This window comes from Canis lupus, chromosome 12 (genome assembly GCF_011100685.1).
Source record: "Canis lupus familiaris isolate Mischka breed German Shepherd chromosome 12, alternate assembly UU_Cfam_GSD_1.0, whole genome shotgun sequence".
In the NCBI taxonomy this organism is placed as follows: domain Eukaryota; kingdom Metazoa; phylum Chordata; class Mammalia; order Carnivora; family Canidae; genus Canis; species Canis lupus.
Window position 1 is genome coordinate 63,396,083 of NC_049233.1, and position 17,136 is coordinate 63,413,218.

Here is a 17,136-nt window from a genome sequence, read left to right on the forward strand (position 1 = left end):
TAAGAGCATTTAGCAAAACTTAAGTCAAGATTTTTCTAACTTTGTTGCACTATTTCTTCAGAACCAGAGTAGAATCAACTAGGTTAGTTCTTTTATAGAGGTTATCTAGATGACTTTTACTTCAGAGTGTTACCACTGTGAGGAAGGATTTTTTTTTTTAAGCCTATTTTTACTTAAGGAGGAAAAGCAAAGCCTACCTGGGAAATGATTTACCATGGCAGTCTTATTTATGAGAAAAGGCAGCAGTAAAATCCTACCCATCATGCCCTAGGCTGAAATACCTGGTCATCCTTCCTGAGTGTGGAACAGAACCTGCAAGGCACATGGGTGCCTCTTTCGAAATCTCTAGGCTTCCCTATTAGTCTTCTTGCTAGTTGTGAGTTGAGTTATATAACAGAATGAGAATGTCCACTTGCTTGTTTTCTTAAGCTTTATGTTTTAAACTTTGGAACCCGATTCATTACTCAGTAGATTTTTCTTCTTAAGTATATAGAGATTGGCAGCTACCTTCTGACAGGAAAGCAGAACAGCTGAATTTTGCTGGAGATAGGGACTTCAGCTACTGAAATGAATCTCTGATTCACATCAAGAATGACCAATCAGCTGCCACTTAGTTTAAAGAGCGCGCTTGGCAAATCCTTAGAGGATGACTTATATAACAGCCTCTCACAGTAGAAAACATGAAGGCAGTACAGAGTGGTATTGTTTTCCAGCAATTCCCCTTGAGAAATTAGTTTGCTATCTGGCAAGAGGAGAGATGTGCAAGTATTCCTAGAAATAACAATCTACCTGTGTGCTTACTGGCACTTCCACCATGGAGGGAGGCTTCTTTGTGAAGGGCAGGTTTTGGTTTCGGCCCCACAAGAGTGCTAGCAGAGGGCTCCTCAAAGGAACTGGGAAAGGTCTCATCTACAATCCAAATCTGATTTTGAACCAAATTCCTAAGGGGAAAGTGACAACAGGGGTTGTAAATGATGCTTCATTCCATAAACTAATTGAAACGGAACCCTGGGCAAGATTTGTTGGCATGGAAAATTTCAATCTGAGAGCATTTGCATATTAGAAAAATAACATCAATGAGTGTAAGAGTGACAAAAACAAGGAAGCCAGGCCTGTGCTAACATGACAATAGGATCACTATTTTGTTTACCTTGGAATGTAGGAGTTATAGACACTATTTCAGTTCCCATAAAGCGCATTTCCTCCATAATAGAATTGGCCCAAATTTCATATTTATTCTGGCATAGGCACTGGGCTCTCCCTTAAGTTTGAAGAGTTCAGATTACCAGTCATCCCCAAGAATAAACCTAGGACAAACCTGCAGTTTCTAGCATTGAAACAGAGGTCCTCTATATTCCTGTTGTCAGGTAAAACACCTGGAGAAGTCACTAAACACTCTAAGTCTTAGGTCACTCTGCAAGAATGGTACAAGGTCACGCAGGCTTCATATTCAAAGAGCCACTAGTGGATGCCTCACCTAGCCTCAGGCCAGACAGAGAGGGGCTTTGTAAGACTTTCCTAGGAGCGCAGAGGTGGTTTGAATTCCATTAACAACCTGGACAGAGCTAGCCAGACCAATACAGACACAACCATTGAAGGTTCTGAGAGCCTGTCTGAGACCAAATGCATTAATAAATAAAGAAACCTGCAAGTAACCTTCCCACCAACATTAACCACACCAAAAGCGAGTCAAACCCAGGCTTCTCATAATTGGTTCTTGTTCCGACACAAGGGTGAGAAGAGCCATTTGCTGTGGCCAACGGTTACTGTCGCTCTCCTCTGTAGAAAGCCACTGTCTTCGAAGAGCTTACTAAGGGTCTCCACTAAAGAACAAAAAAACATGGGTAAGACTGGTTTCCTCTCAAGTTATGACTCAACTTTGGTCACCGCACTTCCACTTCGGCCTATTAACATTCGGTGGCCAGAATGTCACTCTTCTTAATTGGCTGCTCTAGCAAACAACAGCCTTGCTGCCTCTCAGTCATATAGAAAGCCACAAGAATATTTCCTTTTGACTCCCTTCTCTCCACATCAGACCCACAAGTCAAGCTATTGCTGAGATCTATCTTCTCACAATCTACTAGAAAGTGGCCTGCCTTGACTTGCTTACCCTGCTAAAAAGAGAGGCAAGAAATAAACAGCTTAATGTTAATTATATAAATAGAGGGCACTGGTTATTGAACTTGCCCATGGCATAATGGAAATGCAGGAAAACATCCTGTTCCATCTTTGCGCAGGTTGTGAGAACAGTGCCTTCCTCCTCAACACCAGGGGAAGCAATGTGGACACAAGCAAAAGGTGGGATCCTCATGACCACTCACGGACTACTCGGCCTGGGGGGAGGGTCAGAGGAAAAAGAAAACCTGTTGTTTTCTTTCCTCCATCTTTCTTGGAGGTTCTGAAGATCCACGTTTTGCAGATAATCTCCTGTGTGCTCATGCACATGTTAAGTCTTTCATAATGTTACTTGGCTTTGAAATTTTATTATCATTATTATTGTTACTGTTATTTATGATTATATTTATACAAAATTAATCAGTAAGATTTATTGGGCCAAGTACTATGATAAGCATATTAAATATTTTCTTTGCTAAATTTCGCAACTACCAGAGGAATCAAATACTAATACTAACTCCAATTAAAAATTAAGAGCTTGAGGCTTGAAGAGGTAAACTTGTTGGAGACCATGTTGCTAAAGAATGGTAGGGCCAGGATTCGGCCCTAGGTTCAGTGCCTCCCACTTCAGGTCTTTCCTCCCTTTAAAACAACCAACTGTTCAAATTCTCAGCAAACCCAAATGCTTAGAATGAAGAGCCAAATAAGAGTAAACATTACAAATGCCACTGTTTGGTTTCTCAGATGGTACATCTCGGGGTTATTAAATGTAATCCCTCGTCCCTTTGCTTCGGTAGCTTCTTTGCCCCTTGAGAAATGTCTCTCCCATTTCTTCACAATCCCTCACCCCAAACACCATCCTCACCCAGGCCATCTGAAATCTACCCAGATTTAAGGCTGTAACAAAACTTCTCTACGTACTGTAACTCCCACTTCTGAATTTCTAGAAAAATTAATATTTATATTACTTGATATTTATGTTTTAGCTTTTACTGTTAGTTCTACTTGAGAATAATCCATCTTCAGGCTGAATTCATTGATTGTTTGTAATCTTTGAAGGCAAGGACAGTGTATTAAAAGCTTTTTATACCTATACACATACCAAGCTCAGGCATTCAATAAATGACCACTGAGAGCTGGATTAGAAAGCCCACTGCAGCCTGGAATTTGAAACAGGCTGGGTTGGTAGAAAAAGAAGCTAGCTCGTCTTCTTCGAGCTCTTAGTGAGTACTGTAGAACACATTTAAGAATAAAGTCTAAGGAGCCTTTAGGGGCAGAAAACAATTCTCTGGCTCCTCAATTCCTGGCCTCCCATGTTCCAACTTCTCTCACATGGTCTGTTCAGACTCCTAAATTTTGTTCGGAACTAACAGGAAAGTATGTAGAGCGGTAGACCCTGAAAAACAACACCAACTTTTACTTACCAGTTTCACTTAACTTCACACCTGTGGTTTTGAAGGTGTCAAATTTCCTCTGAAGTCTTTCTGCAAAGCTTTATTTTTCCCTCATTTTCCCACCCTGCCAGTCATCCTGTCAACAGTGACAATCTCTTTGTCAAACTGAAGTCACTTGGGCTATCAGTTTTCATTAGCATTTGGGTTGGGATAATCCTTGCTTCCTACAAAACTGTTTTCCTTCTAGGAATTACTGGTTCCTTTTTAGTTTAGGTTTCTAAAACTTCTCTAACTAAAGCCGCCTGCCCAGATGATTTCTCATGGTTTTCTGAAAGTATTCAGCTAAAAAATTTGGTAAAACTTCATATTCTATAATTTGAAGTATGCAAAAATTGGTATATTACTTTTTTTCTCCTCGAAACTATACATAGCACCCCAGCGAGTTTAAGATGCCCTAGAAAGTGGTATCTCCCCTGGAATAACTATTCAAATTGCCTTTCAGTTTTTATAAGATCTGCTTCTTTACCTCTTCCATTTCCTATCCAGAGCCCATTCTTTGATGACTTGAGCTAAGTGAAAAACTTTTGCCAACCTCAGAACCCTGTCATCTATTTTCATTCAGATTGTTAAATTCACTAACCTAGAGGAGAGCCATAGATAGTAAATGTTAACTATACAAAAGGGACCCCTTCATCCAGTTTGTGTGAATGCTAGTTCCAGGGACAAGTAAACAAATAATACTCAAACCTGTCTATCTCTGTTCTCCCACAACCAAGTCTCCATTTTCAACACCCCAATTCTACGTCCTCAAATTCAACATTTTAAAGAGGCTGAGTTTCAGAGAGGGATAAGTAGCTCTTCATCTTCTCATAAAGTTGAAGTCAGCCCTAAGCCTACTGTCTCTGAATACCTTCTTACTCTTACTAGCACTGCTCACCTATTCACTTTCTACTCCCATTTCCTACCCTTCACTGAGAATGAGTGGTTGGAACAGAATTATCTCCACAAGAAGAGGAAGCACTAAGTAAGAAGTGACAATAATTTATCACACAGTTGACTTAGGAGAATGTAATGGAACTCTAAAAGCAGATCCTGGGCAGCCGGGGTGGCTCAGTGGTTTAGCACCACCCTTAGCCCAGGGTGTGATCCTGGAGTCCAGGGATCAAGTCCCACATGGAGCTTCCCTTCATGGAGACTGCTTCTCTCTCTGCCTGTGTCTCTGCCCCCACCCCTCTGTGTGTGTGTGTGTGTGTGTGTGTGTGTGTGTGTGTGTGTGTGTCTCATGAATAAATAAATAAAATCTTTTAAAAAATAAAAAATAAAAATAAAGGCAGATCCCTCTTCCCTGGGGGTTTAGTCTTCACTTGGCCAAAATTAATGCAAAAGAACCAGCTGATTGGAGTAGCCAGATTTGTATACAGGCCAATGTATTCTCTTTGACCAAGTATCCATGATACCCATGTTAAGGTATAAAGACAGCAATTCATCTTAAAGCAAACTGTTCTAAATACTACCTTTCTTATTTTCTGATTTCCTTAAAATCAGCTAATGCCAAGCAAAAGTTTCGTCTTCCTTTCTAAAACACAGTACAATCACTCCCAAAAATCAGAAGATACATGTTCAGGTCCTGATTCAATAAGACAATAGCCATGGAATCTTGACCAGATATCAGTTTTCTCAAACATAAAACACAGATTTTGCCCCAACTATCCCATGAGGATGTTGTGAGAATGGACTGAATTAATATAAAGAACTACTTTATGAACTTTAAAGCTCTACATACATGTATATAAACTCTATATAGTATTACCATTCTGTTTTTATTTTTCCATTAATAACTCTTCATTTCCTGTCATTTCTCAAATACTTTCTCTTAATATACCAATGATCCTTTCTCTGGACTGAAAAATTTCTTGTTTATAGTTTGAACTCCATTTCTATTCCCCTGAAAAACAAATCCCCCTAAAACCCAGCTCTTTCTTAAACTACTTCTGGATAAATATTCAGGCAATCTGATGTTTCTTCTTTTATTTTTTTTTTAATAACTAAGGAGCTGATTTTCTTGTGAGAATTTTTAAAAATATTCTGGGTCCACCAGAAAGAGGTTGAAATCTCTTTAAACCTGATTCAGAGAATATAGAGGGTCCCAGTAACAACTCATATTATATAGTTACAACATCAACATCTGCAGATCTCAAGAAACATTATAAATATTGTCACCTCAACTGTTGCTTCTATATGATTATACCAATTTTTACAGTTAAAATATTTGGACTTAAGTAGTTGGCAAAAACCATCCATGAAATCCTACCATGACATTCAAAGGCACAAAATGAATGGAAAAATGATGATGCTTTGGCTACAAGAGGAAGAAAAACTCTAACTTGGAAAAGCAAACTCAGAGGGCCAGGATACTGTCACTGAACTCATTACTCTCATCTGGTGACACCAGAAAAACTTAAAATTTTACAGTACATTTTTCCCCACCTTTTATTGATCTATCAGTTTATTAGAACAACTCTTCTTAAATCAGCAAGAATATCATGTTGTTATTTCAAAATAATCATTAATCATCTTCCACAAATATTTAATATAATGATTAGGACTAATGAGACTCACCTAAGCCTGAAATAGACAGTTTGTACGACTCAATTAAAGCATTCAATTTTGTAAAAAGAAAAAATTATCCAGACAGCATAACCAAAAGATGAACTGCTTTCTGAACTCTTCAATTGATGATTGTGGCATTATGTAGATATTGTTCCATTTAGAACTGACCCCAGGATAAAACCCAAAATCAACTCTAGCCTTAATGCTTACTAGCAATGATGACTCATTGTTCCCTAGTTGATGTTACACTTTTTAAAGGAGTGGAAACCTTGTTAACCAGACCTTTAAAGAAGTCACATAGAGAAGCTTTGGAATAGGCAAAAGAAAGGTTCAGAAAGTGAGATAATTTTTGGTACAATCACAATTTAGGGGAAAGGCTGAGGGTTTGAAAATGCCAAGTAAAGGCTTTTCTTGCAAATTGTATCGTCCTTTCAAATGGAAAAGCAAAAAAAAAACAAACAAACAAACAAAAAAACAAATGGAAAAGCATTGGGCTTTAATTAGGGATACAGAGCTGTCCTGAATAAATAAGAATTTTAATAATTATGTACTGCCTGATAAACCAACTACCCATGCAAGATATATAGAAATATCAATTCATTTTCCTACAATAGATCATATTGAATATTATCTGCAGGAAATTGTTCTGTCATGAGCAGAGAAAAGCAGGGAATTTTCATAAAACGCAATTTAACATAAAAAAATAACAACAAAAAAAAACACAATTTAACAGGTAAAAACCATGTTTCTTTTTGTGAGACAAACTGCTCTGCAAAGTATGGCAAGCAAAGAAAACTACTATAGGAGGAAACAGTGACTTAGACCTGGAAATTATAGACAAGTTGACTTCTAGACCACCACAATAAAGTGAGTCTTGCAGTACAGTGAGTCAAATGAATTTTTTGGTTTCCCAAAACATGTAAGTTATGTTTACATTATATTGTAGTCTATTAAGTGTGCAATAGCATATGTCTAAAAACTATATATTGCTTAATTAAAAAATATTTTCTTGCTAAAAATGCTAATCTTCAACTTTGTTTTCAGCAAGTTGTAATCTTTTTGCTGGTAGAGGGTCTTGCCTTAATGCTGATGGCTGCTGACTGTTCAGGGTGGTCATTGCTGGAAGTTTGGGTGGTTGTGGCCATTAAAAAAATAAGACCAGGGACACCTGGGTGGCTCAGTGGTTGAGTGTCTGTCTTTGGCTCAGGGTGTGATCCTAGATTCTGGGTTCGAGTCCCACATCAGGTTCCTTGCAGGGAGCCTGCTTCTCCCTCTGCCTCTCTCTCTCTGTGTGTGTCTCTCATGAATAAATGAATAAAATCTTAAAAAAAAATAAGACAACAATGAAGTTGCCACATTAATTGGCTCTTCCTTTCATGAATAATCTCTTTGTGGCATGCGGTGGTGCTGTTTGATAGTAGAACTTTCACTCCCAGTGGAACTTCTTTCAAAATTAGAGTCAAACTTCTCAAACCCGGCTGCTGCTTTATCAACTAAGTTTATGTCATATTCTAAGTCCTTTGTTGTCACTTCAATAGTCTTCACAGGATCTTCACCAGGAGTAGATTCTGTTTCACGAAGCTACTTTCTTTGCTCATCCATCAGAAGCAACTCCTCATTCTCATGAGGTTGCAGCAGTTCAGTCACAACTTCAGGCACCACGTCTAATTCTAGATCTCTTGCTGTTTCTGTCACATCTGCAGCTGCTCCCCCTACTAGAAACTTGAATTCCTCCAAGTCACCCATGAGGGCTGGAATGAATTTCTTCCATACTCCATGTTGATATTTGACCTCTTCCCATGAATCATAAATGTTCTTAATGGCATCTAGAATGGTAAAATGTTTCCATGTTTTCAATTTACTTTGCCCAGATCCATCAGAGGACTCACTCTCTATGGAAGCGATGGCCTTACAAAATGTTATTTCTTAAATAATAAGACCTGCAAGTCAAAATTATTTCTTGATTATGGGCTGCAGAATGGATGCTGTGCTGATAGGCATGAAAACACTAATCCTGCAATAGATCTCCATCAGAACTCTTAGGTCAACGTGCTTGGAACTGGAGGGTATTATGCAGAGTGAAATAAGTCAATTGGAGAAGGACAATCATCCTATGGTTTCACTCTTACGTGGAATATAAGAAATAGTGAAAGGGATTATAAGGGAAAGGAGGGGACTGAATGGGAAAAATTAGAGGGAGACAAACCATGAGAGTACTCCTAACTCTGGGAGACAAACAAAGGGTTGTGGAAGGGGAAGTGGGTGGCGGGATGGGGTAGCTGAGTGATGGGCACTTGATGGGATGAGCACTGGTGTTATACTTTATGTTGGCAAATTGAATTTAAATTTTTAAAAATGAAATAAATGAATAAATAAATAAATAAAATTTAGAAAGAACTCTTGGGTGATCAGATATATTGTCAATGAATAGTGATGTTTTGAAAGGAATCTTTTTTTTTTAACCTGTGCATTAGGTCTCAAAAGAGGGCTTAAAATATTCCATAAATTATGTGGTAAACAGCTGTGATGTCACCTAGGCTTTGTTGTTCCATTTCTGAAACAGGGGTAGAGTAGATTTAGCATAATTCTCATGGGGCCTAGGATTTTTAGAATGGTAGGTGAGCATTGGCTTCAACTTAAAGTCACCAGCTGCATTAGCCTCTAATAGGAGACTCAGCCTGTCCTTTGAAGCTTTGGACCAGGCACTGACTTCTCCTCTCTAGCTGTAGAAGTCCTAGATGGTATCCTCTTTCAATATAAGGCTGTTCCATCCATATTGAAAATCTGTTGTTTAGTATCACCACCTTCCTAAATTATCTTAGCTAGATCTTCTCGCTAACTTGCTACAGCTTCTGCATCAGCACTTGCTGCTTTACCTGGCACTTTTATGTTATAGAGGTGGCTTCTTTCCCTAAGCCTCATGAACCAGCTTCTGCTAGCTTCAGACTTTTCTTCTGCAGCTTCTTCATCTCTCTCGGTCTTCATAGAATTGAAGAGAGTTAGGACCCTGCTCTGGATTGGGGCTTTGGCATAAGGGAATGTTGTGGCAAGTTTGGTCTTCTCTCCAGACCACTAAAACTTTCTCTGCAGCAGCAATAAGGCCATTTCACTTATCATTTGTGTGTTAACTGTAGTAGCATTTTGAATTTCCTTCAAGAACTTTTCCTTTGTATTCATAATCTGGCTAAATGTTTGGCACAAGAGGTCTAGCTTTTGGCATAGCTCAGCTTTCAACATACCTTCTTCACTAAGCTTAATCATTTCTAGATTTTGATTTCAAGGAAGAGACTTTTTTTTTGGTCACTCAGAGACCACTGTAGGGTTCTTAATTGGTCTGATTTCAGTATGGTTGTGTTTCAAGGAATAAGAAGGCCAATAGCAAGTGAGGAAAGTGGGGGGAAGGGCTAATGGGTAGAGCTGTCAGAAAACACATTTACATTTGCCATCTTATATGGCCACGATTTGTGGCTCCCTCAAACAATTATAATAGTGACATCAAAGATCACTGACCCCAAATCACAATAACAAAAATAATATAAATGAAAAAGGTTGAAATATTGTGAGAATTACCAGAATGTGACACCGAGACACAAAGTTAGTAAACATTGTTGGGAGAATGGCACCAATAAACTTGTTCAATGCAGCTTTGTCACAAACCTCCAATTTGTAAAAAAATAAACACACACACACACACACACACACAGTATCTGTGAAGTGCAACAAGGCAAAGCATAAAAAAATTAGGTATGCCTGGATGCTGATTGTGCAAACCAGATTTCACCTCTCTTGGCTTTCGTGCATCTTGACCAAAGAAAAGAGAGGTCGATGATCCACTTTTAAAAGTAAAAATAAATGGGTGGAGTACACCTTCTACTGAAAGCATTCCTAAAGGCATGTGAATCATAGTTTATACATTTTAATTAGTTTGAATTAGAAAACATATCCTTCATGGCCAATTATTTCTGACTCAAGATGTTTACTTACTTACTATGAGAATGACCTGTGGAGTCTTGGTTGAGCCAAGACAGATATTCTGAAAAGCTCTGCCTTATAAATAAATGTTAGGAGCACCTCATGATGAAGTGTTCTGAGACAGCATAATGACATCTAGATATATAGTTCAATACAAATGAGGGCATTTTGAATAATTATACATTACCTAAATAATCATTTAATGTCTAGGTAACTTAATTTTCTTCCTGTAAGCATTACTCATAAGGTGTTAATTCTCACATCATCTTCAAGAGGAAGGTCAGTATTATTAGTCATTGAGACTAAAGTTAGTTTCACTGATTCACTCTTCTAAAATACAATGCTGAAAAAGTGAAGAGACAAAGAGGTCACAAGAGTAGCAAGTAAGTCATTTAAGGCTTCTTGGTTCTCCTTAGTTTAGGGATGAGAAGGAAGAAAAAAGTTGAATAAGAAGAATCTGGAAAAGATGAAAGTCTAGTTGAGACAAAACAGGGTAAGAAAACATGGGAAAATGAGGGATCCCTGGGTGGCTCAGTGGTTTAGCGCCTGCCTTGGGCCCAGGGCATGATCCTGGAGTCCCAGGATCGAGTCCCGCATCGGGCTCCCTGCATGAAGCCTGCTTCTCCCTCTGCCTGTGTCTCTGCCTCTGTCTCTCTCTCTCTCTGTGTCTCATGAATGAATAAATAAAATCTTAAAAAAAAAAAAAAAAAGAAAACATGGGAAAATGAGAATGAATACATTTGCTTCAGTGGGAAGTAAAATCCATAAGTTCTGATGGTGCTCTGAATCTTTGATTCTGATTTGTGATTTGGGTTGGGTAAGTCCCTGAAGGAAAATACTTTTAGAAGAATTCAGGATATTACTCTGACTCTGATTTCCCAAAAATAATGAGAGAATTTTTCTTTTCTACTACCAGAAGCTTAAAATACTTGGATAGGTGTGATCAGTCATTTCAGAGACTGTTCTTCTGAGAAGTCAAAACATGGGATGAGCATCTCCACAGTGGGCCTGTTGTGACTCCCATCCTTCTTTCCACATTGCCAAACCTGAGGATATAAACATTCCCATTAGTATCAGAGGTTTCCCATGGGCCTGTCCACATGGGAGTGTGAGAAGAAAGGTTTAGCCTGGCTGAGATGAGTGCCAGCATTTAGGCCAGACAGATACCATTCCAGTTTCTATGCAGGAAAAAATGAGAGACTGTAGCACTCACTGAATTCCCTTCATGAGAGTCAAGTGACTTAGGCTCAGAAGAGGCTCCACTCTGCCCCATACTAATGAGATGAGCCCATCATTTCAGAAATAGTCCTTCTCCGACACCTGGGTGGCTCAGCGGTAGAGCGTCTGCCTTTGGCTCAGGGTGTGATCCCTGGGTCCTGCATGGAGTCCCGCTTCAGGCTCCCTGCAAAGAGCCTGCTTCTCCCTCTACCTGTGTCTCTGCCTCTCTCTGTGTGTCTCTCATGAATAAATAAATAAAATCTTAAAAAAAAAAAAAAAGGAAATAGTCCTTCTCCTTCCAATCACCATTGCACTGTGAGCATGCTCCCAAGACACCAACAACAGAGCACAAGGGAGTTGATACATAAACAGCTCACCACACTCCTAAGCACAGGGGTCCAGAGGTGAGCCTTAGACCCCTACTGTTAGATGAGGGGCAGAGAGTAATAACTTGTTTGGAGTGGAGGTTTTGTCTCTGAGATCAGACCAAGAGCAGCTTAGCCTGATTGATTAATAATAGAAGCATCAAGAAAGAGCATCATGAGGCCAGCTTCCACTTGTCTTTTCTAGGACGAGCTTATTAAGTCTCATTATGTGGTTATAGCAATATAGAGAATATTGTATTTTTTAAAAAAAGATGTACCTTTAGAAGTGTACAATTAAGCAGGTTGTAGGAGTATATTCACAAAGTTAGGTAGTAACAACTATTATGTATTTCTACAACATTTTCATTAGCCCACAAAAAACCTCGTATCTATTAGCAGTCACTCCACTCAGTCCCTGACAACCACTAACCAACTTTTTATTACTGTGGCTATGACTATCCTGGGCCTTTCCTATAAATAGAATCACACAATATGTGGCATTTTGTGTCTGGCTTCTTTCACTTAGCTATATTGTAACATGTGTCAGTAATTCACTCCTTTTTGATGCTAAATGATATTCCATTGTATGGAATTACCACATTTTGTTTATATGTTCATCAGTTATTGGACATTTGGGTTGTTTCCACTTTTTGGCTATTATGAAAAATGCTGCTATGAGCATTGGTGTACAAGCTTTTGTGTGAATATATGTTTTTAATTTTCTTGGGTATATAGCTAGGAGTGGAATTGTAGGGTCCTATGATAACCCTATGATTTAACTTTTCGAAGAAATGATGAACTCCCTCCATAGCTCCCTATATAGTCCCACAGTTTCAGTTTTCAGCGGCAATATGTGAGGATTCGAAATTTTGCACATCTTCCCAACACTTGTTATTTTTCATTTCTTTGATTATAGCTACTCTACTGAGTGTGAAGTGGTATCACGTTGTGGTTTTGAATAGCATTTCCCTAAATGACAAATGATGTTCATTATTACTTTAGGTGCTTACATTTGTATTTTTTTAGGCATTTGTATTTTCTTGGAGAAATATGTATTCAAATACTCTGCCCAATTTTAAATTGGGTTATTTTTAGTTGTTGAATTTTAAGAGTTCTTGATATATTCTGAATAATAAATACTTGTCAGATACATGATTCACAAATATTTTCTCCATTTCTTTAGGCTGTCTTTACATTTTATGGGTAGTATTCTTGAAGCATAAAATCTATTAGTTTTGAGAATGTTCAATTTATTTTTAGTTTGGTTGCTTGTGCTTTTGGTATTATGTTTAAGAAACCATTGCCAAATCCAAGGTCATGAAGATTTACACCTATGTTTTCATTAAGAGTTTTAGAACATAGATTTAGATATCTGATTCATTTTGAATTAATTATTGTATGTGATGTGACGTAGAGATTCAACTTTAATTCTTGCACGTGGGTATCTAGTTGTCCAGCAATATTTGTAGAGAAGACTATGCTTCTCCCACTGAATGGTCTTGGCACCCTTGTTGAAGAGCAATTAACCATAAATGTCAGGGTGTATTTCTGGACTCGCAATCCTATTCCATTGACCTAAACATCTATTGTTATAACAGAAACACATGGTCTTGATCATTGTAGCTTTGTAATAGATTTAAAATGAGAAAGTGTGTGTCCTTCAAGTTTGTTTTTCTTTTTCAAGGTTGTTTCTGTTATTTTAGATCCCGCATTTTCATATGAATTGTAGCATCTGTCAATTTCTTCAAAAAAAGCAACTAGAATATTGATAGACATTGTATTGAAACTGTAGAGCAATTTGGAGAGCACTGATATCTTAACAATATTGAGTCTTCCGATCCATGAACTAAATGGAATGTCTTTCCATTTACTTAGGTCTTTTAAAATTTCTTTCAATTATATTTTAGTTTTCAGACTATAAATTTTATACTTATTTTGTTAAATTTATCCTTAAGTATTTTATCCTTTTTGTTGGCTGCAAATACAGCTATTTCCTTACCTCATTGCTACTATATAGACATACAATTTTTGAATATTGATCTTGTAACCTGCAACCTTCCTTAATTAATTAATTTAGTGAATTCTTAAGACTTCCCACATACATTATCATGTCATCTACAAAAGAAATAGTTTTACTCTTTTCCTTTTTTTTTAAGATTTTATTTATTTATTCATGAGACACAGAGAGAGAGAGAGAGAGAGGCAGAGACACAGGCAGAGGGAGAAGCAGGCTCCATGGAGGGAGCCCAACTTGGGACTCGATCCCGGGACTCCAGGATCATGCCCTGGGCCGAAGGCAGGCGTTAAACCACTGAGCCACCCAGGGATTCCCAGTTTACTCTTTTCCTAATCAGGATGTCTTTATTTCATTTTCTTGCCTAATTGCGCTGACTAGAACCTTCAGTACAATGCTGAATGCAATGTTGAATACAAGGGATGAGATTGGACATCCCTCTCTTGGGAAAATATACAGTCTTTCACTATCAAGTATAAAGTTATCTGTGGGCTTTTCATAGATATTATCAAGTTAAGGATGCTCTTTTCTATTACTAGTTGCTGAATTTTTGTATTATAAGGGTTTGAATTTTGACAAGTTTTTTATCTCATCTATTGAGATGATCATGTGGTTTTTGTCCTTTATTCTACTGATGTGATGTATTACATTAGTTGAGTTTTGAATATTAAACCAATCTTGCACTCTTAGGATAAATCTCAGTTTGTCATGTTTCAGTCTCCTTGTGCTGCCATAACAAAATACTGGATGTTTTAAGCAACAGAATTTTATTTTCTGGGAGCCTGAGATCAGGATGCAATTATGGTCAGGTTCTGGTGAGGTTTCTCTTCTTGGTTTACAGATGGCTACCTTCCCACCCTGTCCTTATGTAGAGAAAGAGAAAGTAGCACATCTCTTTTCACATTTTACTGTAAACAGACAGAATTAAGCTACTCATTGAGTATCTTGCTTAGAAATTTCCTCAGCAAAGTACACAACTCCATCACTTTAAAGTGCTATCTTCCACAAAATACTAGAACATGGCTCGGCCAAGTTCTTTGCCATCTTATAACAAGAATCATCTTTCCTCCAGTTTCCAAAAACATGTTCTTCATTTCTAAGACCTCATCAGAATTGCCTATAATATCCATATTTTTAGCATGCACCTCAAAACTTTTTTACTTTCTACCCATTACCTAATTCCAGAGTCATTTCCACATTTTCAGGTATTTTTTACAGCAGCATCTAACTCCTGGTATCAAAACCTGTCTTTGTTAGCCCAGGCTGCCGTAACAAAATACTATAGACTTAGCTTGAACAACAGAAATTTGTCTGTTCTGGAAGCTGGAAGTCCAAGATCAAGGCTAATGTTGAGAGGTGCCCAGAACAAAAGAAGGCTCTGAATCAGGTCCAGGCTTCTGTATAAGCGCTTCTGTCACTTGGGCCATATGATTCAGCAGGTCCCATGGCAATTGAAAGGTCAGTGACAGACAGACATGGTGTTTGGAGTCTTTGTCAGGTCCTATGTGTAAGTTGCAATGAGAGCCCTTAGTATTTTTTTTAACCAAAGCCTTACCATCCTCTTGGATAACTGCTCCCCTTTTAAGACACAACTCTTGGCCTGCTACTTGGCCTTAGTAAAGACCTCATTCTTAACCATAAGCCATAACATTACCATGTGACCCAAGGTGTCTATGTTGAACTGGAATAATCTAACTGGATGTAATCTAACCCACCAAGTCATAAAGTGGGGCATGTGCAGCAGTATTCCATCATCTAATGGAAATGGTATGACTGGGTCTGAGCAGGCCTTGAAGGCACGAATCAGTTACATAAATAAGTGATCCGAATGCTCAATGATCCCCACTTCTGCTGCACTGCCTTCTTCTCCTTGCCTCTCCCTATGCCCTCATGGAGAATTTCCAATAATCAGTTGGCAGATGAAGAAAAGACTTGGGCCTGGTTTACAGATGTTCTGCATAATTCATAGGCATGACTCAAGAACAGAGCACCATAGCTTCCTGGAAGGTCCCTGAAGGACAGTGGTAAAAAGAAATCTTTCTAGGACAGAACTACAACCAGCACACCCAATTAGTGATTTTACCTGGAAGGAAAAATGGCCAGACATACAATTTTATAGTGATTCATGGGTTGTGGTCAATGGTTAGGCTGAATGGTCAGGGGCTTGGAAGGAACATGATTAGAAAATCTGTGACAAAAAAAAAAAAGAAAATCTGTGACAAAATTTAGGAAAGAGATATGTGGATAAAAACCATAAAGATATTGTGTCTCATTTTGTCACTCATTGAAGAGTGATCTCAACAGAGGAGGATTTATGGTAATCAATAATTAAATAATCAAATTGAAAGATGACTCATTCTGTGGATATCAGTCAGCCTCTTTCCCTAGCCACCTTTGTCATTGCTCAATGAGCTATGGACATCCCATGGTGACAGGGGTGGAGGTTATACATGGGCTCAGCAACATGGACTTCCACTTACCAAGGCTCACTGGGTTATGTCAACTACTGAGTGTTCAATCTGCCAGCAGACTGCGACCAACACCGAGTCCCTGATATGGCACCACTGCCTGGGGTAATCTGCCAACTACCTGGTGGCAGGTTGATTACACCGGACCACTTCAATCAATGGAAGGGGCAGCATTTAGTTCTTAATGGAAATAGATACTTACTATGGATTTTTCTGCCCTGCACACAGTGCTTCTGCCCAAACTACCACCTGGTAGTACAAAATGCCTTATCCACTGTCATGATATCCTGCACAATATTACAGGAACTCACTCTGCAGCAAATAAAGTGCAGCAATGGGTCCGTGCTCATGGGATTCACTAGTCTTAACATGTTTCTCATCATCCTGAAGCAGCTGGCTTGATAGAATGGTGCAATCCCCTTTTGAAGACTCAGTTACAGTGCTGGCTAGGTGGCAATAACTTGCAGGGCTAGGGCAAAGTTCTCCAAAAGACCACTGGTTACAGTCTGTACCACTGACCAATATATGGCACTGTTTCTCCCATAGCCAGGCTTCCTGGGCCCAGGAATCTAGGAATGGAAATGGAAAAAGCACCACTCACTATTAGTCCTAGTAATCCACTAGCAAGACTTTTCTCCCTGTTTCCATGAACTTATGCTCTGCTGGCCTAGAAGTCTTAATTCTTTATCTTCTATTTTTGGAAAAATTTTCAAAGAATTAGTATTAAAGTTTAATTAATATTCTTTTGTTTGATAGTCCTTATCAGTGAAGCCACCTGCTCCTGGGCTTTCCTCTGTGGGATTTTTTGTTGTTGTTGCCCTTGTTACTAATACATTCTCTTTATTGTCATAGGTCTATTTTGATTTTTTAAGCTTTTCTTGACTCAGTTTTGGTAGTTTTTGCATTTCTAGAAAGTTATTTATTTTATGCATAAAGTTGTTCGTTCACAGTATTTCCTTGTAACTCATTTTATTTCTATA

At 38.4% G+C, this 17,136-nt stretch overlaps 1 pseudogene; it reads left to right on the plus strand.

Annotated features, from left to right (window-relative positions):
* Window positions 1-17,136, plus strand: part of LOC100683666 — a 147,095-nt pseudogene that overhangs the window by 83,804 nt on the left and 46,155 nt on the right.